At 46.2% G+C, this 27293-nt stretch overlaps 1 pseudogene; it reads right to left on the reverse strand.

The window, feature by feature from the left end:
• Positions 1–5001: 5001 nt before the first annotated feature.
• On the reverse strand, positions 5002–16283 carry LOC147981676 (uncharacterized; annotated as a pseudogene).
• Positions 16284–27293: the final 11010 nt, after the last annotated feature.

Raw genomic sequence — 27293 nt, forward strand, 5'->3', positions numbered from 1 at the left:
GCTTGTTAATGCTGCCATTGTTCTCGGCTTTTCTTGGCCGAGGTGTCTAGCAAGACATTCATCACGGACGCTATGCTTAAACGCTGCCAAGGCTTCGGCGTCCGGACAGTCGACAATTTGGTTCTTTCTAGTAAGAAACCTGTTTCAAAACTTTCGGGCTGACTCTCCGGGCTGTGGAGTTATATGACTCAAATCATCCGCGTCTGGAGGTCGGACATAAGTTCCTTGAAAATTTGCCCGGAAGGCGTCTTCGAGCTCTTCCCAACTTCCAATGGAGCTTTCGGGGAGGCTCTTAAGTCAGTGCCGAGCTGGCCCTTTGAGTTTCCTTCTGTTCCTCGTCGTCGTCTTCTTTTGGTGTGTCCACCATGTATACGTCATATGATGAGGTGGACGTTCAGCGCCCTGTGGGCGGTGGTTCCTCTTCGCCTCCCGCATCGTCGTCCATACCGTCGATGTTTTCGGAGTCGAAGTCGAGCATGTCGGTTGAGTCATCGACAGTGGCTATTAAGTGGGTGGTGGGTGGGCGTCGAATTTCTTCATCGTCCGCATCCCAATCCTGTTGGCCATAATCCGGCCAGGGCTCTCCTGACAAAGAGAGAGACCTCGGTGAATTCAGAGTGTCGCCGAAGGGCGAGTGCTGAAAGATATCCGCGGCGGTGAATTCCATGATCGGCGCCCAATCGGATTCGATTGGCCGGGGCGCGGGCGGTTCAGAGTCAGAAAAAGAGTCCGGCACCTTGGGGTCACGGTCTGCGCAGAGGATTAGGCTGGTTTTCACCTCGATCGTCGTTGAGACTGCAGCCCCTGAGGCGGTGTCTAACCACCCGTCCTCGATTGGCGCAGTTGGCTCCGAGCTAAGGGTCGGAGCTGATGCGGGCGCGACCGCTGGGGTACTGTTCAGCGGCAGAGCTAGGTCATACCCATCGTGACAGTGCGGCGCGCCCGGTTGTGGCTCGAATCCGTCGAAGATCAAGTCTCTGCGGATGTCGACCATGTAGTTCAAACTTCCGAACCTGACCTGATGGTCAGGGGCGTAGCTTTCAATCTGCTCCAGATGGCCAAGCGAATTAGCCCGCAGTGCAAAGCCGCCGAATACGAAGATTTGTCCGGGGAGAAAAGTCTCACCCTGGACCGCATCGCTATCGATGATAGTAGGAGCCATCAAGCCTAACGGCGACGACATCGAAGAACTCTCAATGAAAACATCAATGTCGGTGTCAAAATCGGCGGATCTCGGGTAGGGGGTCCCGAACTGTGCGTCTAGACCGGATGGTAACAGGAGGCAGGGGACACGATGTTTTACCCAGATTCGGGCCCTCTTGATGTAGGTAAAATCCCACATCCTGCTTGATTGATATTGATGATATGGGTAGTACAAAAGTAGATCTACCACGAGATCAGAAAGACTAAACCCTAGAAGCTAGCCTATGATATGATTGTATGTTATGGTTGTTGTCCTATAGACACCGAAGAGGGTTTAGGGTTACACAAGGTCGGATACAAATAAGGAGATATCCATATCCGTATTGCCTACCTTGCCTTCCACGCCAAGTGGAGTCTTATCCGGACACAAGACGAAGTCTTCAATCTTGTATCTTCATAGTCTAACAGTCCGGCCAATGAAGATAGTCCGGCTGTCCGGAGACTCCCTAATCCAGGACTCCCTTAATACAAGTTCGGCTAGATCGATCGTGCAACATGCACTAGTTATTTTATGCATTTGTTCTCTGGATCATGTGTTGAGCATGTTTTAACGGAAGAATCGGACCATATTGCACTTGTCATACGGATCCGAGATGAGGCGTCGGACAAACTGGCAATTCAGCGCAAATCCAGGTTGGAAGAAATGTGGACGAGGCACTCGGAATATGATGCGATGGTGCGTGATGCATGGGAGCTGGTGGGTCACGGGGCGGCGGGCCAGCATGACCTGCATGGCAAGCTCGCGCGGGTCTCTGGGCGCATGCAAACATGCAGCGGCTGAAAGAACAGGAGCGTACTCCTAGGCCTCTGGGCAGATGCAGTAATTAAAGGAGTGGCCAAGAAGCTTCATGAGGTTGGCTGGTAGTTGGCTGGTCGGGGTCTCGCAATGCAAAATGAGAGAGAGAGAGGCCTCATGACTGACCTAGCCCTAGGCCGGTCCCACCTGTCCAAAGAAGCCCTCTTATAAGCAACCCCACCTTTCAGCATTTTATACCATCCCACTCCTCAGTAACTCATCCAAGTAACGGTCAACAGGCTTGACCCGATGGAAATGCTCAATTTGGGCATTTACAAGGCTCGCCTGTTTGGAAGAGGGGAAAAGTGAGCAATGTTATAGGGTCGGGTACAACTGAGCAAAACTAAGAAACTAGAAGTGTGAAATTAGAAAACCCTCGTTTAAAACTCATGAGTATTCTGAAATTTTTGAATAATTTTTTAAACGCCTGAATATTTCTCAAAATTTGTAAGATTTTTTATACCTGCATTTTTTTAATTTTTATGAAGATTTTTTAATCCCACGTGCTCTTAAAAACTTTTTGAAAATTTAAATTTCTGAAAGGTTAAAATTTCAAAAAAAAATTGTAGTCATGAACATTTTATAAATTGCTCTGAATATTTTCTAAAACTTCAGAAAAATTCCCCAAATTTCATTTTTTGTGAACATATTTTGATTGGTATTAGAGAAATCATGAGCAATTTCGATCTCATAAATATTTTTTTAAAATTGAGATTTTTTAAACTCATGTTCTTTTTTGTGAAAATTTTGAATATTTTCTAAAACTGCAATCAATTTTCCAAAATAAGTGAACCTTTTTAAACTATGTGAATATTTTGAATCTTTAAACTCATGTTATTTTTTGAAAAACCATGAACATTTAATAAAATTGAGAAGAAAAAACACTTATGAAAGTTCTCTTAAATTGATGACTCTTTTTTAAACTCATGAACAATTCTCAAAACTTGTGAAATATATTAATATTTGCGAATAACTTTTATTTTGAGTGAACATTTCTTTAATTCTATTTAAAAATAGTGATCATTTTGAAATTTATGAATATTTAAAATGTAAATATTTTCTAAGAATCATGAACTTTTCCGAAAACTGTGGAATGTTTTTTGAAATTTGCGAACATTGATCCAAAATTCAAACAGTTTTCCTATTTCAAAAATAGTTTTATTCCATGATTTTTCCATTAAGGACTTTTGAAAAATGTCTTGAACATTTGTAAATTTGGCATAAGTTAAAAAAATGAGAAATGTCTTTCAAACACTTTTAGAAAATCCCAAATCATTGCAAATATCACTAATATTCATTATATTTATGAAAAAAATTTAGTCTATTAGTATTTAGAAATATCACAAATTTCTACAAAAATAAAATAGAATCTGGAGAGGGGCCAAGCCCATGTACAACTTATTAGCTCCAACTGAAGAAAACCAAGGAAGGCACATGTCCCGCACGTTTTGGGGACATATCCTATTTGGTGCTTCAGGCATCCATTACTATGTATTTTTAAACGGGCGCCTGCGGCCCTCCAAACTGAGTCGGCCAATATAGCTTTTTTTTTCTGTTCAAAAAAGAAAAAACTAGTGCGCGTATGCAGAGTCGAACCAGGGATCTAACCACTCCACCACTGATACACTGCACTAACCACTCGACAACAACGCGTGTTATCTTCTCCCTTATCTTCTTTTTTTCCTTTTTAATATTTTTCTTTGTATTCTGTTTCTTTTTTATTTACTTAAATTTCGTGAACTTTTCAAAAAATGATTAACCTTTTCAAATTTGTGAATGTTTACAGAATTTGATGAACTGTTTTCAAAATTGATGGATTTTTTAGAAAGTTTTGCAAAATTGGTGATTTTTTTCAAAATGGATTTACCTTTTTTAAATGGGTGAACTATTTTCAAATTCGATGAAGTTTTTTTCAGAATTGATGAACCTTTTTCAACATAGAGAACTTTTCTTTTCAAATTTAATGGTCTTTTAAAAACAATTAATTAACCTTTTAAAATTTGATGAACTTTTTCAAATATGATGAAGTTTGTTTTTAAATTAATATATTTTTTCAAGTTCATGAACTTATTTTCAAAATCAGTGAACTTTGTTGAATTCACGAGTTTTCCTCATTTGTTGCGATTTTCCTGTTTTTTTCTCACATGTGAATGTGTACATGGGCCGGCCCACCAGCGCCAGCGCGTGGGCCCATGGATATTCCCTGGCGGCTGAAACGCCGAATAGGAGTTCGTGCGTTTTTGATCCTCTATTTTGTGCGTAGCAGGTGGAAACTAGGAAGCAATATCTGCATAACTTCAAAAAAGAGTGGCTGTATTTCTTTTCTGAGACAGGAAGTCAAGGCTTGTAGGCATGGACTGAAAGTTTATAAAAAGGTTGTGATTTGTGCGGTGCGAGTGCGACATACAGCAACTCACATGAGCTTCATCATCATCAGTAATTTGTGTCTTGGATATGTGGGGCATAATCTTAGCCTTCATATATTTTTAATGAACAGTCACTCCTAACGGCACAACTTCCATGGAGTCGATCGGCTATACAAGAGCAGTAATCCTACACTCACGGGCAAACAACCGGCTTTTACGGAGGCCTTAGTGCTAATTAACTTCTCTGTCCCCTGATTTTCAGGGAGGATGGGGCCCTTCCTCCCTTTAATTCCAATCAAATGATGCCATGTGTAACAGTCCGTGAAACCCGTAAAACTCCGTCCGTGTGTCTAGCAAAGTCCATACAAGAGATAGCTCAGACTCAACAACAAATATGAATCGGGGCCTAAATGAAAGTGCATGCATGTATGGACCACGTAGAAAGCATCGCCTGCCTGATTTATTGAAATGATAACATTCTGATTGATGCCAATATGCTGATTCCGAGACAAAAAATCAAGCAATGTCATCACTCATCAGATATCCACATCAAGTAGTGCACATATCTTTCATCGTGCACCTTTTTCCCCTGAAGATCATTGTGCACCTTTTTATCCCCTGAAGATCATTGTTCACTTACCAGAGCTCATTGGGAACAATGGTCAGAACCAACCCGCGGTGACAACTCGGCATTATCCTGGGGTAATGGAGGCTGCGACTCCTGTACTCATTCCTATCGATCAGACCGATGGTTATCAGTGTGTAGTCTTGTAGCTTGCACACAATCTATCTGACCGCTTCTTCATCCATGAGTCAGGGACTTTGTGGCCATTGAACTCCCTGAGCTTTTCCACCCAGAAACTATCGTAAGTCCAACTGTTGTAAGTCCCAGTCTCATGTTTCAGTTCCGCCCAGGCGTCGCACCAGCCTGCGGGGAGAGGGAATGGCGAGTTATTTACCCAAACCACCACATTATAGACTAGGGTAACATATCAGTACCACATTTGAGGCAGGGCATAAAAAACCACCAATAATGGGGCTAATCTGTAACGCGGAGCACTGACGCTGTGTTTTAGCCCATAAAACAGCGAATCCGACAGGTGGGTCCCGCATGTCAGGCTGACGTGGCGCGTGTTGACGGATGCCGTTAGACGGCGAGAGGATAATGGGGCTTTTTTGTAAATAAGAGAAACGTGAAGGATGAAAACATAAAATATTCAAAGGATAAGGTTAGCTTCTCCTTCTCCCATATACAGGGGAGCCACCAACCGCCTGTACGAGCTCCGTCAACACGCGCTCTTTCTTCTCCGTCTCCGGTGAAGAGCGCCGCTGCACTATCTTCCACTCCGGCGTATCCCAGCCTCCACCTACCTTCCTCAGATCCTCCTCTTCCTCACGAAGCTCTAGATTGCATCCAATCGAAGCCACACTTCCTTTAGCATGGCTGTCCGCGAGAAACCGCCCCGCCGTCCGCCATTGATGGTGAAGTCATGATTTGCGGCATCTCCAAGTCTTGCTGTCCGCGCCGCCCGAGCGCACTGTGGCTCGTGTGCGCGTCCCCGAGACCCCGTCGTCTCGCGCAAGGTTCAGCTGCCGCACCCTGAGCTCCGACGAGATCCACTACAATTTGGGCGACGGGGTGGATCCTCGCCGGATCCAGGCGGAACAAGGACTGGGGGTGTGTATGGGGTTGGATCCACGCGGGCCAGTGGCTGGGGCAGCGGGGAGGCTCGTCGGGGTGGGGTGGCTCGCCGGGGTAAGTCTCCAGCGGCGGCGGCGGATTTGGCTGGCTGTGTCGTGTTGGTGGAGAAGAAGGTGCCTGGGGGAGAGGGAGGAATCAGAGAGAGGCTGACAGATGGGGCCTTCGGCCACCTCAGCAAACGGCCGTCTAACGGCGTCCGTCAACACGCGCCACGTCGGCCCGACAGGCGGGACCCACCTGTCGGATTCGCTATTTTCTGGACTAAAAACACAGCGTTAGTGCTTTGTGTTACATATTAGCCCCATTGTTGGTGGTTTTTTATGCCCTGCCTCAAATGTGGTACTGATCTGTTACCCTAGCCCATAATGTGGTGGTTTTGGGTAAATAACTCGGGAATGGCAGATCCGCGTCATCATCCCAGCTCATGTCGCCACCCAGCACGACGTTGTCTGCGCTGTTCAGCGCGGAGACAGCATGCTTGGCCTGCATGTGCCGCTCCCGGAGGTGCATCGACACCGGCGGCTCGGGGCACTCGAGCTGGGCCGGCGATGCGGATTGGCTTCATTGACCGAGGGGTAATGTCGGCCTCCAGGTAGCACTTGCCTGTAGGCGAAGTGCAGAAATTCCAGCGCGCGTAGCTCTCCAATGGAAGCTTGCTCAGCTGCAAGCGACAAATGAGCTTCTGCGTTAATTCACTGAAACAATTTCTAGGACTGGCAACTGGACTGATAGTAGTATGTACCAGTACCATCAGGCAGAATTGTCCTTCTGTGGGCACTGGTGAGCAGTGGTAGCCCTCCCACCATGCAAAACTCTCGAAGATCGAGTGGATGTACGGCGTGATCTCCTGGCCATGGATCCCACAAACATCTAAATGAACTCTGAGAATGGAATTTAGCACATGAATCAATACTAGCACATGAACAATAACCGTGAGTTTTTATTACCTGGAAGAAGATTACGTCCAGCGAATGTTCTCGAACGAGGTCACCGATGGCCTTCATCCTCTTGTAGACGACAACGTCCTCGCGGGACCAGACGTTGTAGGTCATGAATTTAATCTCCCTCTTCCCATCCTAGATTACGAAAATGTAGGTAAGATCCACAGCTCGACCGACAAGTTGAAAGCAAAAATAAAAATAAAAAAATACCATAGCTTCAAAGTAATGACCAAACTAATCACCATAGTGTTTACAAGCAAGTACAGTCGGCAAGAACAAATGCAAGGAGAGTGACGTTTTTTTGGTTATCCCGGTCGACACTCCAAGACCATACCGTATCTATATACTTCCTCCAATTTTATATAGAAGACCACAAATTCATATTACAGATACCAAGATAAAATTTAATGTCTTGCTTTGTAAATCAAATTTAAATGGAAACATTAATACACTGCATGTATGCAAGGAGGGATAGAAAGCTGATTGAAATATTATTCTGACTGCATGCATGCAAATATTAAATAGGTTGCTAGTTTAAGAAAATATCATTTATTTTTGCCTCAATTACTATCGGAGGCCTTGTATAGATGCAAAGTGTATTTTTCACAGTGGTCTTCTATAAGAGCATCTCCAACAGGCGCCGGTCGCGCCGCGCGCAAAAAACAGATATGCCACGTGCGCATCGCCTGGTTTGACGCGGCGCGCAGCGCTGGCTCCAGCAGCCGCGCTAAAATGCAGCGCACGCGCCACTCCAGCAGCGCGCCAAAATGCAGCGCGCGCGACTCACACAAACAACATATGCATTCGAAAACAAAAGAAAAAAATCAAAAACAAACAAAAATAAATAGTTCAATTTCGTTTATTACAACTCAAACAAAAAGTTTATCGTTCAATACAACAAATAGTGCAATTAAACACAACAAATAGTTCAACAATACAATAACGAACGCACAAATCATGATGCTCTTTGTCGTCCATTCCATGCCCACCACTCCTCAATGAGATCCTTCTGAAGATCATTATGCGCTGCAGGACATCGAATGGCATGATAGGAGGCAACAAAATGGGCCACCCTTTCAGCCCTCCGTCGCACTCGCACGGGATATCCCAAGAGCTCATACTGAGAGTAGTCTACATCTTGGCCACGCTCATTCTTGATGATCATGTTGTGCATGATCACACAAGCGTGCATTATGTATCAAAGCATCTTTTGATCCCAAAATCTAACCGGTCCTCTCACAATAGCAAATTGGGCTTGCAAAATCCCAAAAGCTCTCTCCACATCTTTTCTAACCGCCGCCAGAGCATTGTGGAAATCAAGATTTTTCTTACCTTCTGGCTTTTTCAACGGCTTGACAAACGTTTGCCACTTTGGATAGATGCCATCCGCTAGATAATAGCCATAGTTGTATGTACGGCCATTTGCTACAAACTGCACCGGTGGCAACTCCCCATTTGCAATCTTACTCATCAGTGGTGACCGGGGATAGGCCGGGGAAGCGCCGGAACGGTCGCCGGGTGGCGCGGTCGGCGGCGGCAGCGTGGCTGGATGGGGGATGGGAGGTGCGAGCGAGCGCGCGGGAGTCCAGCGCGCGGGAGCGGGCGCAGCAAATAAGCGACGCGCGATTGCGTTTCGGCCCGCGCGCTGGACTACGTATGCCGCGCGCAAGGTTTTCGCGCGCCCGCTGGAGCAACTATTCCGGTTGCGCGCGCGCTAAAAGGGGGGATTTTGCGGCGCGGCACTAGTTTGGCGCGCCTGTTGGAGATGCTCTAAGTAAATGCAGGGAGTATCTAAATAGTTCATCCCCACTATCCTATTTTTCTTGACATGCAGTCTATCCACCTCATCACAACATGCAGCCATTCCAACTCAGCACTCATGACACATCAGTACACTGGTAGAAAAAGGGCCTATAGTCCCGGTTCGTAAGGGCCTTTAGTCCCGGTTCCTGAACCGGGACTAAAGTGTCGGTACTAATGCCCCGACCCTTTAGTCCCGGTTCAATCCAGAACCGGGACTGATGGGCCTCCACGTGGGCAGTGCGCAGAGCCCAGGCAGGAGACCCTTTGGTCCCGGTTGGTGGCACCAACCGGGACCAATAGGCATCCACGCGTCAGCATTTCTGTGGCTGGGGTTTTTGTTTTTTTTTTGAAGGGGGGGGGGGTTGAAGGTTTGGGGGGGGGGGTTAATTTAGGTGTTTCATATATTGTGTTAGCTAGCTATAATTAATAGAGAGAAGTGTCATCTCTTACATCCGTGCTTGGTCGACGCTACGTACTATACATACGTATAGAGAGAACTAGACACGCTAGTTAGCTAGTAAGCAAACGAAGGAAACAGAAGATCATCATGAACATATATGCATACAGAGAGAAGTGATATCGACCACCTCTCCTTCTCCAAGAGATTGGTCGAACAACAAGTTCTCGTATATCTATCCGACACTACCGGCTACATATATACAATAATTATCTCTTACAAATATAATCATACGGACTCATGGTCCACATAGTATTCTCCGTCTTCAGCGATCACTTGGTCAAGAAAGAATGCCGCCAATTCCTCTTGAATTGCTCGCATGCGAGCTGGTGCTAGGAGTTCATCCCTCTTTCGAAACATCTAATTTGAAGAAGGGGGTCAATACATATATATATGAATGAATGAAACTCAATACAAATGATGGTAATAAAATAAAATTGTGAATGTTGTTATTTATGTACTTCATATTGTTCGTCAGAGTACCCGCCCCGCTCACAGGTCGTGTGGCGGATGGACTCGCAGACGTAGTATCCACAGAAATCATTCCCTTTCTCCTGCCACAACCACTTTACAAGAAATAGAGGTCAATCAAACTGATAAGCAAGAATGCTAAATGGTATTGATGAAACTAGCGCTTGAATCACTAGGAGATGCGCGGAACATGCTACTATAGTACTTACTTTCGGGTGTCTAAATTCCAGCTCCTTCGGCAGTCCCGGAACTTTTCTGGTGAATTTTCTCCAAACCCTGCCGGACAAAGAAAACAATTACTTGATATCAGGAAATGAACAAAGTTGCTGATATGGTGGATAATGATCGATTTAACTTACTTCTTGAGGATTTCAGTCATGTCCGCATACTCCTGGAGATCTTTTCGTTTAGAGTCCAAGACGGTTACTACTCCCTGCTCAAGCCTAATCTCTAGGAGAATATAGTGGAAACTGCACACGCATGCATAACTCATCAATTACATTACTATAACCTGGACTAATATATAAGGGAAATCGAATATGCACAAGACAGTAACACTCACTTGAAGTTGTAAGGAAAGAGTATTATATCTTTGTTTTCATTTTTTTGAATGATCGTAGCAAGTTGGCCTCGGTATCTTCCATTGGTCCCGGTTCATCCCACCAACCAGGACCAATGGCCCACGTGGCCCGGCCGGCCCCCTGGGCTTACGAATAGGGACCAATGTCCACATTGGTCCTGGTTCTAGACTGAACCGGAACTAATGGGCTGACCCAGCCTGGACCAAAGCCTTGTTTTTTACTAGTGGTAGTGTTTCCTTTTTTTGTTTTGAGAATCAGCAACGTTTCTAAAATGTACACGCACGTACAGTTCATCCAACTGTGCAGCCCAACAGCCGAACTCCGTAGAAAAACGTGTGTGCCTCTCGATCTCCCACGGACATGGGAGCCCTGCTGGATGCGTGCATAATTCCACTTCTTGCTCCTAGAAACCGCTTCTCATTTTACTGTTCTGACATGGGCTTCTGGAGCCAGCTATAGAACTCACGTACGAAGACTTGGCTGGCCGGCTCTTCGGCTGCAGTGTTGCGGCCGTCAATCTCCCCAATTAATAAGTCTCCGAAGAAAATCTTTCTTCTTCTACAGCCAAGAGTACTCCTGTTTCTTTTTTTCTTCTCCACCAAATAACTGCAAGAGTAATGGATGGAGTTGATCTCTCCTATAAGATTAGACACAATGAGTAGTAACATAGAGTAGCATGTTACTACTCTATGTTACTAGCTTTATAGTGTGGAGTAACATGTGTGTGGTAACATGTAATACTTCATTTATTATGTTATAGACTCATCTTGCCTTGATATGTGTGATGTTACTCATACTAGTAGTAATTAGCTATGTTATCACATGTCTCTCTTTCTTCATTTATTGCTTGCCACATCATCTATTTTATCTAGATATATGTGACGTTACTATCACTAGTAGGGAAAACCTTACACACAGAACTTTAGCTGTAGCGCGTGTTAAAAAAAGCACGCTGGTGCTAAGTAGCAGTAGCGCGCTGATGTAAACGGCGCTACGGATACAGTTGTAGCAGTAGCGCGCCTAAAGATAAAAGTGCTATTGCTCAAATTCTCACGGCTTAGCCGATAGGCTACACATAGTAGTAGCGATCTACGTCGAACCGCGCTACCGCTACTTTCTTTGTAGCAGCACGCTGACAAGTGCTACCGGTAAAGGAAATAAAATTAAATGGAAAGCAAATAGAAAAGTAAATAAAAATGAAAGAAATAGAAAAAGGTGAAAGAAAAAAATAAAATATAAAGAAAAATAAATGAAAAAGGGGGAAAAGAGAAAGGAATAGCAGTAGCGCATATCGAGGAATGCGCTGTAGCTAGCTTAGCAGTAGCGCACTTCCTGGAATGCGCTACTGCTACTTTTGACTTAATCGCGCGGTTCGTTCTCCCCACGGCCACTTCCCTCAAATGCCAACTCCTCCGCGCTGTCGCCGCCGCCGTCGCCCGTCGGCCGCCGCACGCTCTCTCGTCGCTCTCCGCACACTCTCGACGCCGCCCCGACCCCGGATTCGACGCCGTGCCCGACCCCGACCTCGACGTTGCCCACGACCCCGACCTCGACGCCGCCCTCTGCCGCGCGCCCGAGCCCCGACCCCGACCTCGACGCCGCCTGCCCCTCCCTCGCCGCAGGCACCCGAGGTGAGCACGCCTGCTCCTCTCCCTCGCCTACCTCTGCCTAGGGTTCTTCAAATCTTAATTGCATCAAATTAGTTAGGGTTCATCTAGGGGTGGAAAGGAATCGTATGCGAATCGGATAGTGTTCAAATTAGTTAGGTTTCATCTAGGGGTGGAAAAGATACAGATGCGGCTCGGATGTTTTCTTGATACGAATGCGAATTCCGTTCTTATATTGCTTAAGTTTATTAGTCAATAGCTATGTGACATGAAGTATTCAACTTGTGATAAATAGGTTTATAAATAAACACTATTGTAATGCATAATAATTTCTAAGATTAATCATAAAACGAGTAAAATTTGACCACTTATTTGACTTTTAAGTTGGATAATTGGAATATCCGATCAAATACGAATATCGGATATTTCAGATTATCCGCTACCACTTTCCACCCCTAGGTTCATCAAATTAGATGGTAATTAGGGCAGTAGTTCCTATGTACTAATTAGTTAGTAAGAACTGGGTACTAATTAGGTACTAGTTTATTTTTATTTATAGTAAGTTTATTTTTAGTAAGAACTAGTTGAATTAACAGAACTAGTTGAACATGTCACATTCGTTGTTATTTTTTTAGTTAAAACAATTATTCCCGCATTAACCTCGACGATGCCTATCCCGCATCCTCGTCGTCGAGTCGGCGGAGGACACCTGCGTGACCAGATGAGCCATGTCCGGGACTGGACTCCGCCAGGCTGGTACTGGGAGGCGCTACCTACCGGGGGGCGCAGGTTGGTGAGGAGTTAGCCCGTCGTTGACCCGAACCTTCTTTGGTGGCGGTCGCATGGGCCATTGACGGTCCAGAGTCTCGAGGACCCCGCGGAGGTGGTACGTCACCGTGTCAGTGAGGAGGACGTGCACGTCCGTCGCTACTTGTTTGCGTTGGAGCACAGGTTCTCCAATACCTGACAGGTTCTCCAGGGATCTCACTGGAGCTATGATCCTATGATGGTTCCTTCTCTGCGGGTGTCCATCGCCCGCGCCGATACCCGTCGTGCGCTAGGGTTTTAGTTGTATTAGTGATGTTATATGTATGATAATATTCGGGATGTATTACTGATAATATTCGATGATGTACGGACGCATGAGATGATTTACTTTTGCTTAATTATTGAATGCATGCTAATTTGAATACTTATTTATTTTACGATTTGGTTTTGCTTATTGAATGCTCATGTCAATATGAGTCCTATAAGATATTTTGAAATGTATATCTTGTGTTGCTCAAATAGGATATGTGTTTGCCCAAGTGGCCGGTCATGTTCGCAGGTTACACCTCCGAGTGGCCTATGTTTTGCCGGAGTGTTGATTCATTTCCGTTTCGGCAAATTTCAAGCGCTCGATATGTCATATTTTAGCAAAGGTCATGCCGGATTTTTCCGTGAATTTTGGCATGACTTGTTCCAGAATATGTAGGAAATATCGAGTGCCCCAGATTTGTGTGTTGAGTATCCTGGTAGTTGCCTTCGATCGATTTTCAATTAATATTTCAACTATGAACATAGGAAATGTCTGACGACGAAAATGATTTCGGTATTTGCGAATACTGCGAAGATGAGCGCGGCCTGTGCGACAGAATCTTCCTAGTGATTATAGGCGCTTCAGCATCAAGCTGGACGAGAACTTCGAACTGGATACAGTAAGTCACAACGACAAGTCTTTTTTCGTAATTAAGCATGACATCTGCTTCATTTGCTTCAACTTATAATTTAAATTTTTTCCTATTCTACTAGCGTATCCCCTGCCATGCAAGAGTTTTTGTCTTGGATAAGATATGTTTTAGTCCTATGAAAACTATTATGGAGGTAAAGAGAGTTTACTTGAAGACCGAGCATGGTTATACTTTCCACTCAAAAATATACAACGCAGTCACCTACACCTATTTTGAATGCAAAACTTGGCAAGAACTATGCAATGCTTATGCTTTTGAGCCTGATATGTTTATCATCTTTGATATTCATCCCAAAGATGATATTGAAGGAAATAGAGACATTTGGGTCGATGTGCAGACGCCTCCAGTTCTATCATTATGTGAGTTTCTCAACCATATTTATGTCTTCGATATTGTTTATTCAGAAATAGTTGACAACTAATTTCTATTGACAGCTTATTCCCATTCAAGCAAACATGTCCGGCGCTTTGTAGACATGACCGTCCACTATCCCGGGGCTGAACTAAATTGCGAGGAGATATTTCATTATGTTTTATGGCTTGAGGATCTTGATGCTGTCAAGACAAATTTTTTTCCTGAATTTGAAAATCTTAGTACTCAAAACGTGCTACCAATAGTGATCGTATTGAACTACGGTCACATCTATTTAGAAAAGATGGTAAGATTTTTACTATTTGTCCTCGGTGCATGTTTTGCATACATTATTTTTCAAGCAAAACTTCATTGCTAAGTAATGTTAATATACGTTGTTCTTCAACAGGGACTCCCGATAAATGTTGTGCCTCATTGGATCGAGACTAAAGGTCGTATGAGAATGGTTAGCTTACGACCAAATCCTACAATGCACTTTACTGCATTCAGAATTTCTAAAAGCGAGGAATGCTTAATAGTGAAAGACTGGAGCAAAATTGTGAACGATCGCAGAGAAGTACTCGGGGGCAGCAATCAGAAGTGTAGCCCACGATTAGGAGACAGGTTCATCTGCATGCTCCAACATGATGGAGCAGGAGTGCTACACATGTTTCATGCTATTTTACCTGAGAGAGAGAGCAGCAGGAGTGATTAGCTAGCTAGAAATGAGTTATGATGATTAAATAGCTAGTGTTGGTGGTAATGACTATGATGATTATTATTAGCTAGTGTTGGTGGTGATTACATAGCTACCGCAGCTAGTGTTGGAGGTGATTAGCTAGCTAAAATGAGTTTGAAGATGATGATGTGTGCTACACTATGACTATGATGATTAAATAGCTACTGTTGATGGTAATGACTATGATGATGATTAAATAGCTTGTGTTGGCGGATTAGATTTAAGTGGAGGCAGCATGTGGTGCACATCGAAAGTACTACTAATCCAAACTAGATCAAGTTTGGATTAGTAGTATACTTTTGACATGCACCACATGTTCCCTCCATTTAAACCTAATCCACCTTCATTTGACATACTGTTATGGACATATTGATATAATAACCTCATAATTGGCATTGTACTAAAATTTGTATAACAGCGTATAAATACACTAAAAATAAAAAAATTAGAAAAAGAATACTAGTAGCGATGGAGAGTAAACACGCTACTACTAGCTATATTAGCAGTAGCACGGGAGTGAACAAACGCTGCGGCTATATGTCTTAGCAGTAGCGCGTGTCACACGTGCTACTGCTAAGGAATAGTTGTAGCGCCTTACTAGTAGCGCTGTCTCCCGCGCTACTAGTGGGCATTAAACCCGCTTACTACTAGGGTTTTCCTAGTAGTGTGTCTATGTTACTCCCACTGTAGGTAGTCTAAGAACAGAAGCACCCGTCTCCTGCTGGTGTACAAATCGAGGAGGAGGCAGCCTGAAAGCTTCTTGATGAAGCCAGGCGTCGGAGGGAGACGCCGCCTCCCGCGCACATCCACCGCCCGTTGTGTTGCCCTCCTTCCTACTTGTCTGTGCTCGGCAACTTCCCACACACTTCCGTTATCGTGTTTGCCATGGCCCAGCCCATCGAGGTTTGAGACCACATGATACGCCTCTTTCTCAAACATCACCCGTCCTACCTCTACATCTGCTGCCGGCTGGATCTGACCTCTCTGCCTTGTGGTTTGTGCGTCCATAGGTACAGTACAAAAGAACCGGTGGGACGCAAAGCATCTATTGTGTCCGAGGATGTCATCATTACACGCTGCCACTATCACCAAGGTCGCATCGCCGTCGGCCTAAAAGGGTTCGACAGCTCCTACCTTCGCTAATGCCATCTTCGCCGTGGTGGTATGTTTCGATATTGGGCCACGGTTGTCCATCGGACAGTTGTGTTCATTTCGTGGATCATTTTGGTAGTGAATTTCATTCAAGGTTGAAGTTTCAATAGAAACCTAAAGACGATACGTCTTGGTTCAGTTATTATTGATAAAAAAGTACATTACTGGTGAGAAGAAACTGCTTAGACCTATGATTAATGATTACATAGAGGCTAATATATGTTTGGTGCCATGGCGTAGCCATAGTGATGATATTGTTAGACTGTGAAGATGTACTGGTCCGATATGAGATATTGGGTTACCACAGTAGTCCTATTTTTTTCATTGATGATAGTGCCAATAGATTGCCCGTCACCAGGTAACTTCTTCCTTATCTTAATCCATGATTAATTATTTGAAATTAAGCTCGCTGTGCTATTTATTTTTCTCATACAAGTTAATAGTGCTAGGAGAAATTTGGAGTTCCCATCTCTGCTGGTACCGCTATCAAACCCTGGCGTCATTTGGTTTATAACAGGCTATTCCTAATTCAAATATGCACCATTCCTAACCCTCGCCCATTACCTTGCTACTTACCATGTGGTGATTTGCCAAAAATTATATTTTATGCTATGCCTTCTACATAATATGCTCATCGATGAATGAATGTTTGTATTATTTACCATTCACAATAATCTATTTCTCAGTTGGCTACTCATGCTATGTTTGATGACGCTACGATTAGGTTTGGGTGATTTACCTGTATTGTGATATGGCCATCTCATGTTCATTTTATCTGGTAGTAAAAATTTGACAACAGGATTTGAACATTTATGTACAGGTGAAAAAATGTTTCATCCGAAGTCAGTACATGCCAACGAAGAGTGCAAGAGCAATGCTCTTACAAGTTACAAGCCAACCTAACTACCGAGAAGAGGAATCCATTTACATTAGTGATAAATCTCTGTATGTTTGGGAAAATGGTTTTGTTCAACATTTTAAATGTAAATATATATATATTCCATTCAATCTATAACATTAACATGTCAAATGAAATATATATATATAGTATAGTTACTATTCATCACGCACTAGGAGTACAATGTTATGATGGTGTCACTACTATTACCTGGCGTTTGAACTTCAAAATAGGAGTTAGAGCATCTCCAACGGCAAACCGCAAAAATCCTCCCGCATCTGCCCGCGGACAAGGGGACTAGTCCGCTGAGATGGATACGGGAGATCGACATCCAACACTAGCCGCATACATTTCAAACTCCCTTTCAACAAACCACTTGAAATTTATGTAAACACGGCCGGATTTCGTGCAAACATGACGGATTTCATACAAACCGGACAAGAACGGTTACATTTTGGACACATTTTCAATTAAAAAGCTAAAACTATGTGCACGTAAGGTCGCGCGGAGATCCACTCACATAACACAAATACACTACACTAGTCTATGGCCGGCCGCGGCTTGTCTTCCCCATGTCCGGCAGCCCGGAATAGCCGGATTGCCGGGAGCCCCAGAGGCATGTTCTTCCCCCGTATCTTCCCTATGTCCGGCTGCACCGCTCATCGGAGCAGGAAAGAGGGTGTTTCAGCCGGAGGGGAAGGGTGCTTCCATGGAGCTCAGGCTGGTTCCCAGGATGGTCTGAAATAAAGGAGAACCGGCCGGGTATCCGGCGGTGAACTACCTGGGACCCAAGTGGCGGCCGCCTCCCGTGTTCTACTTCTCCTTGATGGCGGCGGGCGCCGACGTGCGGGACGCCACCTCGTCCACGTCCACACGATCGTCTTCCTTCTCTGCGTGCATGACGCGTCCATGCAAGCATCGAAAGCGGATGGCGTGGTCGCATGCACTGGATGCAGCGATGCCTGTGCCACCGTGCTTCCCGTCGTGCCGGTGTGGACCAACTCGTCACTCCACATCGAGTTGTCTTGGAGTCGACGAGTTGCTAAACCACGCGGCGGCTTGGGGAGGTAACTTGCTCCGTCGGGTCAGGTGTGGGAGGTGGAGCAGCGAGCTGCTTCGCTCATATCAGGTGGGCTCGGTGGGCCACCCAGTCAACTTGTATGTCGGAGAACTGCTCTTCGAAAAGCCACCGGAAGAGTGGAGAAAATGGTGAAGAAGGACATGCGAGCGGCGGAGGGGTGCGATTCTTGCTCCGCATCTGGCCTTGTTTAAATAGAGGGCGAAAGGGAGGAGGTCGGCCGGCACACGTTTAATGCCAGCCCGCTCATGAGCGGACGTGTTGCCGAAGTAGGATTCTCGGCTTACATGCGGGCTTAATGAAGGAGTATCAATGCAGCAAGGAGGCGTGTTTAGCCGTGCGTGCAGCAGGCGACGCCCTCGGCCTGCGCTCGGTTTCAATGGCAGGCGTAGCGAGGAGTCGGGTCCGCCCTGAGCCGTCTTTATTGTGGAGCGGCACGTTTCATAGCGGCATGAATGGGGGCAGCTGGCGTCGGGCGAGCGCGCGCTGGGGGGGGGGTGGTGTGCCAGGGCGGACAGAAACGGGCTTGGGATCGGTCCGGACTACAGCAACCCCTCACCCCCCCCCCCCCCACCAAATTTTTTTCTTCAGTTTGTGGGAGAAATCGCATCCGGACCAATACAGGTCGGCGTTGGATGGCTTTCGCGGTCCGAACAGCGCGATTCAAATGGTTGCAGGAGGTTTACGGGTCCACCTTAAAGATGCCTTTGCTACCCCATAGGGTACCAGTACAATGTTGTGATGGTGTCACGTACGCATGGAAACCGGAGTGGGTAACAAAGCAATTTCAATGGTGCACCACACGGTTGTGTCAACGTAGTATACCTGTAACCAATTGTATTGGGGGCATCATAAACTAATAATTTTTTTTGAAATGAACTATTTGTACATTGTAGGGTAGATTGAGGAAGGGAGGTCATTCTACTTATAAGAGTTTCTCCGACCGATCACCTACAATTTAGAGGAACAAACGGGCCAAGTATCTTTCTACAGAGGTATACTTGCTCCTTTATAAAAAAAATGTGGTTTCTAACTGATCCCCTAAACTTAACTTTTTAAAAATGTTAACACAAATTCGTTTATTTTTAGGCCGTCAAGTTAAACTTCACTACTCACTTCATTTTATGGTAAACGACATCTTTGTCACATACGTCAGCAGTTCTTCACTAAGAGAAACTATCCAAATAAATCTGCAACCAAAATTATGTACTTCAATCCAAACACCACTTTCTTAACTGCTCCTACTAATCAGATCAATGTTTTCTCCATCTCTTCATTGCCTACATTGTTGCTTTTCTTCATTGTCTTCTCGAACTTGCGCACTTCTTTATTATCTTCCCCATCTAACTTGGACATTGCATCCTCTCTAGTCCCATCTTTAACAATTAGTGCACCAATATCTAATAAATTTCTCGCTATCAGTATATCAATGTACTCGTCTTCCCAATACCAAAAACTTGCATCCTTCCTACATACAATTTTAACAAAAAATGAATTCTAAATTGCGACCAATCCTAAGAACAACCATACAAAATGGCACTCACTCCATCCTTTTAGCACTTGTAGAAAACCCATTTGGGATGTTTCGGCATGCTCGAGATGAGGCGCAACACCAGCCGCCTGCAGTAATGACACTTGATGACTGGTAGAGGCTCGCCTATGAGCTATTGGGCGAGTGTTGAGCCCGACCGACGGGCAGACGTGGTTGTGTCAGCAGTCGATCAACGGGGATATGCGAGTGCCAAGAACAGGAGGACATACCGAGAGGCAGCACAGAGCGGTCAAGGTGGCTGCATGGTTTGGTCCTCCTCAAATCCCTCCAAAACGCGATGCCACCAAGGACTAGGTACGTCGAATCCGATGAAGATGGAAACGGGCATAGATCTGTTGATTTCTTGCTGGCGACAGGAAGCGACTGGATCAAGGTGGGGGAGAGCGTGGCGGGTGCTACAGGGGCTAGTGGTGGCGCGTGATGGCCGACGGAGGCAAGTACGGTGACACTGAAGCGGATAATGCGGGGCAGGGTGGGGAGGGTGCGGCTAGGGGGGGGGGGGGTTATTTTTACCACGTGGGTTGGCGGCCCAACATATTTAACAATAAGGGATTGGTTAGGTGAAGTTTAGGAGGAAAAGTGAATTTTTACTACTCTAAAGCTTGATAGGGGATTGGATAGTGATGCTCTAGCTTCCTGCAGATTATTTTCTAAGGATAAACTGCTATACAATTAAGAAGCCTATGATTTTGAGGCCTAAAAAGCCGGAAAAAATACAGTGAATGATGATATCATAGGGTAGGTTATTTAGTTGTTGATTTCCAGACTTTATTTGCACCTTCTAGTAAGCCAATCATTGACAACAAATGTAATGGAATGTGGGCATCCCTAGTTCAGCTGGTCGAGCTTCTATCCTCTAGTACGAAGCGGATTGTGTGGTAAATGGATTAGTTGCAAGAAATTTCTGCTTTTGGACGACCCCCGACGTCCACCAAACACTAATTTTAAAAATCAACTGCCATTCTAGGCCATCCTATCTTGCTTGACCTACTCGATATTATCCTTTAGTATGCTGCGGTGCAACAATCAGGGACACACAATTGCATATGGTATCTACACCGGTGAGCATGTCCCAGCAGCTTGGCAAATGAGTGTGAGAGCAGTCACCTGGTTGAGCGAGGGACAATGAACCAAGGCACACATACACATCTATAGCCAAATCTCTGTGGAGGAAGGGGAATAAGGCTCAGGTACATATCAGGACTTACTGACAGAATTAACAGATGAATGATTACTAGGCCCGCCAACCTCTCCTAGACACCTGTCCTTCTAAAATGATGCACCACCTCACTCCCCAACCTTTCCTAGACTAAACATGACACGTCCTTATAAAAGGATGGAGTGCCTCTATACTCTTCTTCTTCTCTATCCCACTAGTTGCAAGCACAGAGTCGACACTGAGAGAGAGAGAAGTTTGTGATGATGGGTTGACACGATGTAATTTGTTAGGAATGGAAGCCATACGGAAACTAATCACCTGAGGGGGCTCAACATTATGTAAAAACAGGTCAATACCACTGATATTTTGAACAACAATATTTTACTGAACCACTGCCCGACAAAATCATATGACTCTACAATGTACTGTTCAGGGGTGAGTGACTATACTTTGTGCTGTTCTAGGAAGATAAAATTTAGTAATCAGCTCCATAGGTCTATTATGCATAGTTCAGAAAATACAGTGCTTATTACAATTTGGACAGTGTTTATAGATAAATTTCTCAACATCTAGAATACCAAATCAATTACATTAGATTAATCATGAAATATATATTCATATTATATATATTTCATATTGCAAAGATAGATAATTTTGGCTGTATATTTGGTCAAAGTTTGTGATAAATGACTTCCATGAACAAGAAAAAAACGCACTACATTATAGTATGGAGGGGGTACTATTTTGTTATCTTTGACGGAAGCACAATGGCCAATGTGGACAAATCACGCACATGAGTACAAAGCTGATGCCAATAATTTTCACTTTAATATGCATGTTGTGCAAACCATAATACACCATTACATGTATGGTCAAAGTATCACATGCTTTGCATCTAGTTTCATTTTCGTTTGCAGTTCGTCTTGGACTTGCAAAATCTAAAGGCATCGGTACATACTGGTTTCAAAGTAAGACCAAACAAATGAACATCGCCTTTATAAGCAAGTACAGTCAGCAACAACATATGTTAGATGATTGATCCCAGCATAGAGTACCATTTTTCCTTAGCGACGCTTTCGGCTTCTCTAGGATGCAGAGTTCTGGTCCTTTGGTTATCCCAGGTGGCACCCAAAGACCATACTAGTATTATTGTATATATAGGTCTGGTTCAGGTTAATAACATTATCGCAATTGTAGAGGCGTAGGCACAAAACAAGAAGTCATGGACAGAACATGACACTACCATAAACAAGACCTTTCCGCATTTAAAACCGAATGACAGCATGCTATCAGGAAAATGTTTCCCGATGGCTACCCGATACCAAATGACCGCCAGAATGAAATAAGCAGGGAAAGGGTATGTCGACTGCCGCCAACCGGTCGATGATCAAATCAGTACGTACACTTGGAAATGCCACCTGGCTTTTGAACATTGTTAGAATAAATTCGAGGCATACCGTTGATCATCCGAGGACCAAGCAATCACACGAGCACGGCACCGAGATTTGTTAACGAGGTTCACCGATATGGCTACATCCCCGGGGCCTGACTACGGGCGCTCCTCCTCATGACACCGTCACAATATCGCACCCCGGCCGCCCGGGCGCCGGCACACGCCGCCGGCTCCCCCGCGTGCCCGTGCTATTACGTTGGCATAGGTTACATCGTGTGTCTACCCCCGCTATATATGAGAGGCCTAGGATACAAGTGTCCTACTTGGACACGACGCCTACTCTGTCTACACACCGTACGACTCCAAGTCCAACTGTAACCTAACTTGTACAATAATATTCGACACAACTCTAACAAACTCCACCTTGGCGAATATTCTCCACCACCTTGAATTCGTCTGTGCGTCGAATCTTCATGTACATTGGACTTGAGATACGTCATGAGCACCGCTGCTACTCCCAGACTCCATGTGACTCCACCTGCAACTGTAGTCCCTTCTCGTTTTCTTCACAGTCAACCCTCGAGCAAAATTAAGTTTCTCATTACTCTACTTTGTGTTCCCAACTTCCGGAGAATCCGTTCAACACCATCACACACCGATCACTGTCTGCGTGAAAATGAACAGCTCGCATATTGGACGCCACATATAAGAGTTATCTGAACTCAATGCCACCGCTCTTTCCTGACCGTCTATCTGAAACTTGAAGGACTTTCACCATCGCCTTGTATCACCCTGAGTCAAATTCACAGTTGTCTCACCCTTTTCTCGGATAGTCTTTGACATGTCCCATAGCTATAGCACTCCGCCTCCTTCTGTACTTGTCATCAGCACTTTGCCATGTGCACTGAACACCACAGAATATACGGTCATGTACTCTCCCAGCTTTTGACAATTTCAGACTTTTCGCCACTTTCTCAGATTCTCCATGGTCAACTCCTGTCCATCAACCGGCACCGATAGACCCAGTCACCAACTTGAATCTGGTACTCGTCAACACTGCTTCAGCACTCTCTGCACAATTTATCTGACCACCGGTGCCCTGGCCTATCGTTGTGTCCCGTGCTTACCGCACGCCTCGTCGCTATCACCGCGTCGAGCCTCTGCTGTCCTGGTCAAGTCTCCCGGGTAGCTAGCCCCCAATTCCTCAACCCCCACTGCAGAGAACCACCGATCATCACCGACCGATGCCGAGTATCACGTCGCCATCAGACCATTGGGCCCCAGTCCGATCCACGTGTCTCTCGCTATCCCGCTGAAATAGGCTTCGACTCTCCATGCATTTACGCCGTAGCCCCTCCATCAGCACAGAGTGTAGTCCTCCATCAGACTCCAACTCCACCTTCAACATGACTCCATGGTGGTTGTACGTGCCACCCTCCCGCGCCCTGTCGACTCCAAGCTCTCATGTGCACCGTCTTGAATCAACCCTGCGCAATAGTTTGTCGAAGCCGCACAAGCCCTCAAGCCGGCACCACGTGTTTCCACGCTCCAGAAGTCGGCCACCATCTGCATCACACTCCTATGTCGTCGTCGCTGAAATCACCGCCGTCTTCTGCTTTGACCGACATCCACGTCGATCCATTAGACTGTCCAGTCCGACCCAGGCTCTTAGATCATCTTCCGCGAATTTCCATCAATCACATGATAACTCCATCTTGGCTAACATGACTTCCTGCAACGCTTTCAAGCATCCATGTTGCGCCAACAAATCTTTCACCTTTGTCTGTCATAACCCAAGGTTTTATGTCCCGTTGAACTTCTCCACCTCAAACATGGTACCCGTTAGCGTCATGGTTCTTCGTATGACTGACCCAGTGAAAAATTAAGCGAGCTTCCACCGCAATGCTCCAAGTACACGAGCAAAACCTAATGAGGTACACCCCCATGTACTAATAGCAAAATCCAACCAAACTTGGTATTTCACGTGATATGCTCCTGGCTCAATATCTGATGCTAGCTTTGCTTTGTCAATCTGTGCTTTCCAATGTGATATGCTTCAAGCATTAATGGATTTTTCTCCCGCTGATTGGATCTGTTGCCTTTGTCTCGTCGTACGGTGTAATAGCGCCTCACAGGTCTCCGCTTCGAGGACGAGTTGCACCAGGACTCGGTCCTGTTTCTTTTTGTCCAAAACAAACTCAGTTCGCGCTGTACGTGTACCTCAGAGTCCAGCGCCTCCACGTACTCGTACGTACGCCGAGCACGCACACGGCCTCGGCCACAGCCCCGCCCTGCCCGTCCATGGGCCTGGATCGCTAGCGACCAGCGCACGCATGCCTCGAGCCGCCTCTGCATGGCGCTCGATGCCTGCACCGCGCACCGGCTGCAGCTGCTGACTCCGATCGATCACCGCTTTCGACACCCGACGCTTCCTATTGTTTTATACGCGACGATCTCCGATTGCCGCCGCACGTACGCCGTGCTTCCACAGCCGCCGGTCTTCATCGCTTTCGTCTAAATCAACTTCCGCGGCCTCTTTAAACCTTGCTCTGATACCACTTGTTAGAATAAATCCGAGAAATACCGTTAATCATCCGAGGACCAAGCAATCACACGAGCACGGCACCGAGATTTGTTAACGAGGTTCACCGATATGGCTACATCCCCGGGGCCTGACTACGGGCGCTCCTCCCCATGACACCGTCACACTACCGCACCCCGGCCGCCCGGACACCGGCACACGCCGCCGGCTCCCCCGCGTGCCCGTGCTATTACGTTGGCATAGGTTACATCGTGTGTCTACCCCCGCTATATATGAGAGGCCTAGGATACAAGTGTCCTATTTGGACACGACTCCTACTCTGTCTACACACCATACGACTCCAAGTCCAACTGTAACCTAACTTGTACAATAATATTCGACACAACTCTAACAAACATTAATAGGACTTACTACTCCCTCCTTTTCGGTTTATTGGGCTCATCTCATTTTCTTAGTTTTTTCATATTATAAGTCTCATTTTCACTTCCTTCCACCGTATGTTCACATTGCAAGGTGCATTAAACTGATGCATGCAAGGATTAAAAGAAACCAACCAATGCATCTTATAACGGAGAGTTCTGGTCCTTTGGTTATCCTAGGTGGCATTGCGTCTATGAGGTTATTCATGTTGATTTGCATAATGGTTGGTCCATCTTCTAGTAAGCCAATATGTAGCAACAATGCAGACACCCCGCCCAAGTGTGTTATCATATTGAGTGCATCCTTCATTCAGGTCGAACTTCCATCCTCATGAGACCTAGTAAATGGACTATTTGCAAGGGTATGCTTTAGGGAGACACCATCTTCATCGATTTTTTATTGTCATTGATGACGTCCTCTAGCAATTAAATCATAAAGTCTTCTTCATCTACTCTTCTATACAACCCTATCTGTCCTTTCCTATCTGTCATTATCCTTCAGCATGCTCCGCTAAAGCAATCAAGAACACAAACTACATATGGTGCATGAGGCTACAACGGAGAGCATGGGCATGATCTTCAATCGAACACAACCATCTCGAAGCAGTTTGGCTAGAATAAGTGTGACTGTAATCGCTAGGTTGAAAAAATGGGACAATGGAATAGATTACAGATAGATGTAGCCAAATCTCTTTGGATAAGGGGGATTAATGTTCTAGTGTGACGCAAAATCCGAGAGTTGGTCACAAAATCTCTTTAGACATAGCCAAGCATCTATTCCAGGCAACGTTTTTGCCCTAAGATTCAGCCACTTGGGTGAAAAAGACCCATGGTGAATCCTAGATGTGCCACGTGCTATTTTTTTGGGATATGACCGTGTAGAACTACTTTGTGGATTTAAGGTTTCGTTTCAAATTTTTTGAACGGGTGTGGCATTTGGTTTGGTTGATTTAGCGTTTTTTGACTGCATGTGAGGCAAGCTGATGTTGTCGTTCCCGATCTAGATGCGGGACATTCTTTTTGCCGGGGTGAGCGTTGTATGGATTTGATACGTCTGTTGGTTTGGCAGTTTCTGTTTAGAGGTTTGCCCGGCATGGAGAGCAAATGCTGTTGTTACTGTGCGTGCAGCTCGCGGCGACGCTGCCGCGTGAGGCGTCGGCGCCAGCGCTCGACATGCATCCGGAGGCCGAGCTGAAACCGTCGTTTTCTGCAACCTCCGCACGGCCGTGCCCACTATGTCCCACAAGGATAAGGCCACCTTTCTCACCGTCGATGCCGCCTGCATCGCCACGAGCTGCAGGGCCGCGTGGAGTAGCTCGAGGAGGAGAGCAAGGAGCCGGCCGCCGCAAGGTGGGAGACGAGCGCGCCCCCGTACGTCGGCGCCGCCTACATCGCTGCGAGCTGCACGGCCGTGTGGAGCAGCTCGAGGAGAGCAAGCAGCCGGCCGTGGCGAGGTGGGAGACGAGCACGCCCCCGTGCGTCGGCGCCGCCTCCTTCCAGCACCACCACGCATGTCGCCTCCTTCCAGCACCACCACGCATGCAACGAGACCGTGGAGGTTTGAATTGCGAGATGGGAGGCCGCAGCGAGGCGCGTGACGACGGCCGCGCGGTCCGTGGCGGTGGGGCTCTGGAACTGCAGGTGCAAGTCGGGTGCCTGAGCCACCCGCAAGGCCTGACAGTGCAGGACGTCATGGTGGAGATGGCCCCTACGTTGCAGCACGATGTTGGCGCAGCCTTCTGCTCCGCGCTGCTCCAATGGCTACACCTATACGACAGTGCCTAGCTCGAGCCTAGAGCTCGCCTGCGTTTTCTCGTGAAAAGCTTCACCTCAAGGACGACTCCTCCAAACTGGATGCCATGCATGGTAAACGTGGTACGGTGTGTCTTGTACTCTTGTCCCTGTAGTTCTCCCTTCCACTCTCGTGGGGCCAGCCGCCTACGACGGCACGGTGGTGACAACATAGCGATGCATGCGTCATCGGCTAGGCCAGTCGCGACGATCCGGCGGTATGGCAGCGTTGCCGGCAGTAGCGACGGATGTGCGGTCGGTGCAGCACGCGGTGCACAACTTGCGTCGACCCGCCGCTGTGGCGTGTTCATGGCATGAGCAACGAAGCCGGGCCGCTGCCGGTTATTCTTGGGGTTACCTGAATGTGCCCCCGTGTTGTTGCGTGCATGGCGCACGCACGTGTGCTTGCTACTGTTAGTATACCCCATGGTGTTGCTTCTATGCATGACTACCTTTTTTTATGATCACAATCTTGCTCATATAGTTATCTTCAAATTAAAATTTAAGCTTGCAACAAAGAAAAATATACAAACATGATGTATCGACCGGGCGGGGCGTGTCG

The sequence above is a fragment of the Triticum urartu genome, chromosome 3A (genome assembly GCF_056163025.1).
Source record: "Triticum urartu cultivar PI428250 chromosome 3A, HENAU_Tu73, whole genome shotgun sequence".
Lineage (NCBI taxonomy): Eukaryota > Viridiplantae > Streptophyta > Magnoliopsida > Poales > Poaceae > Triticum > Triticum urartu.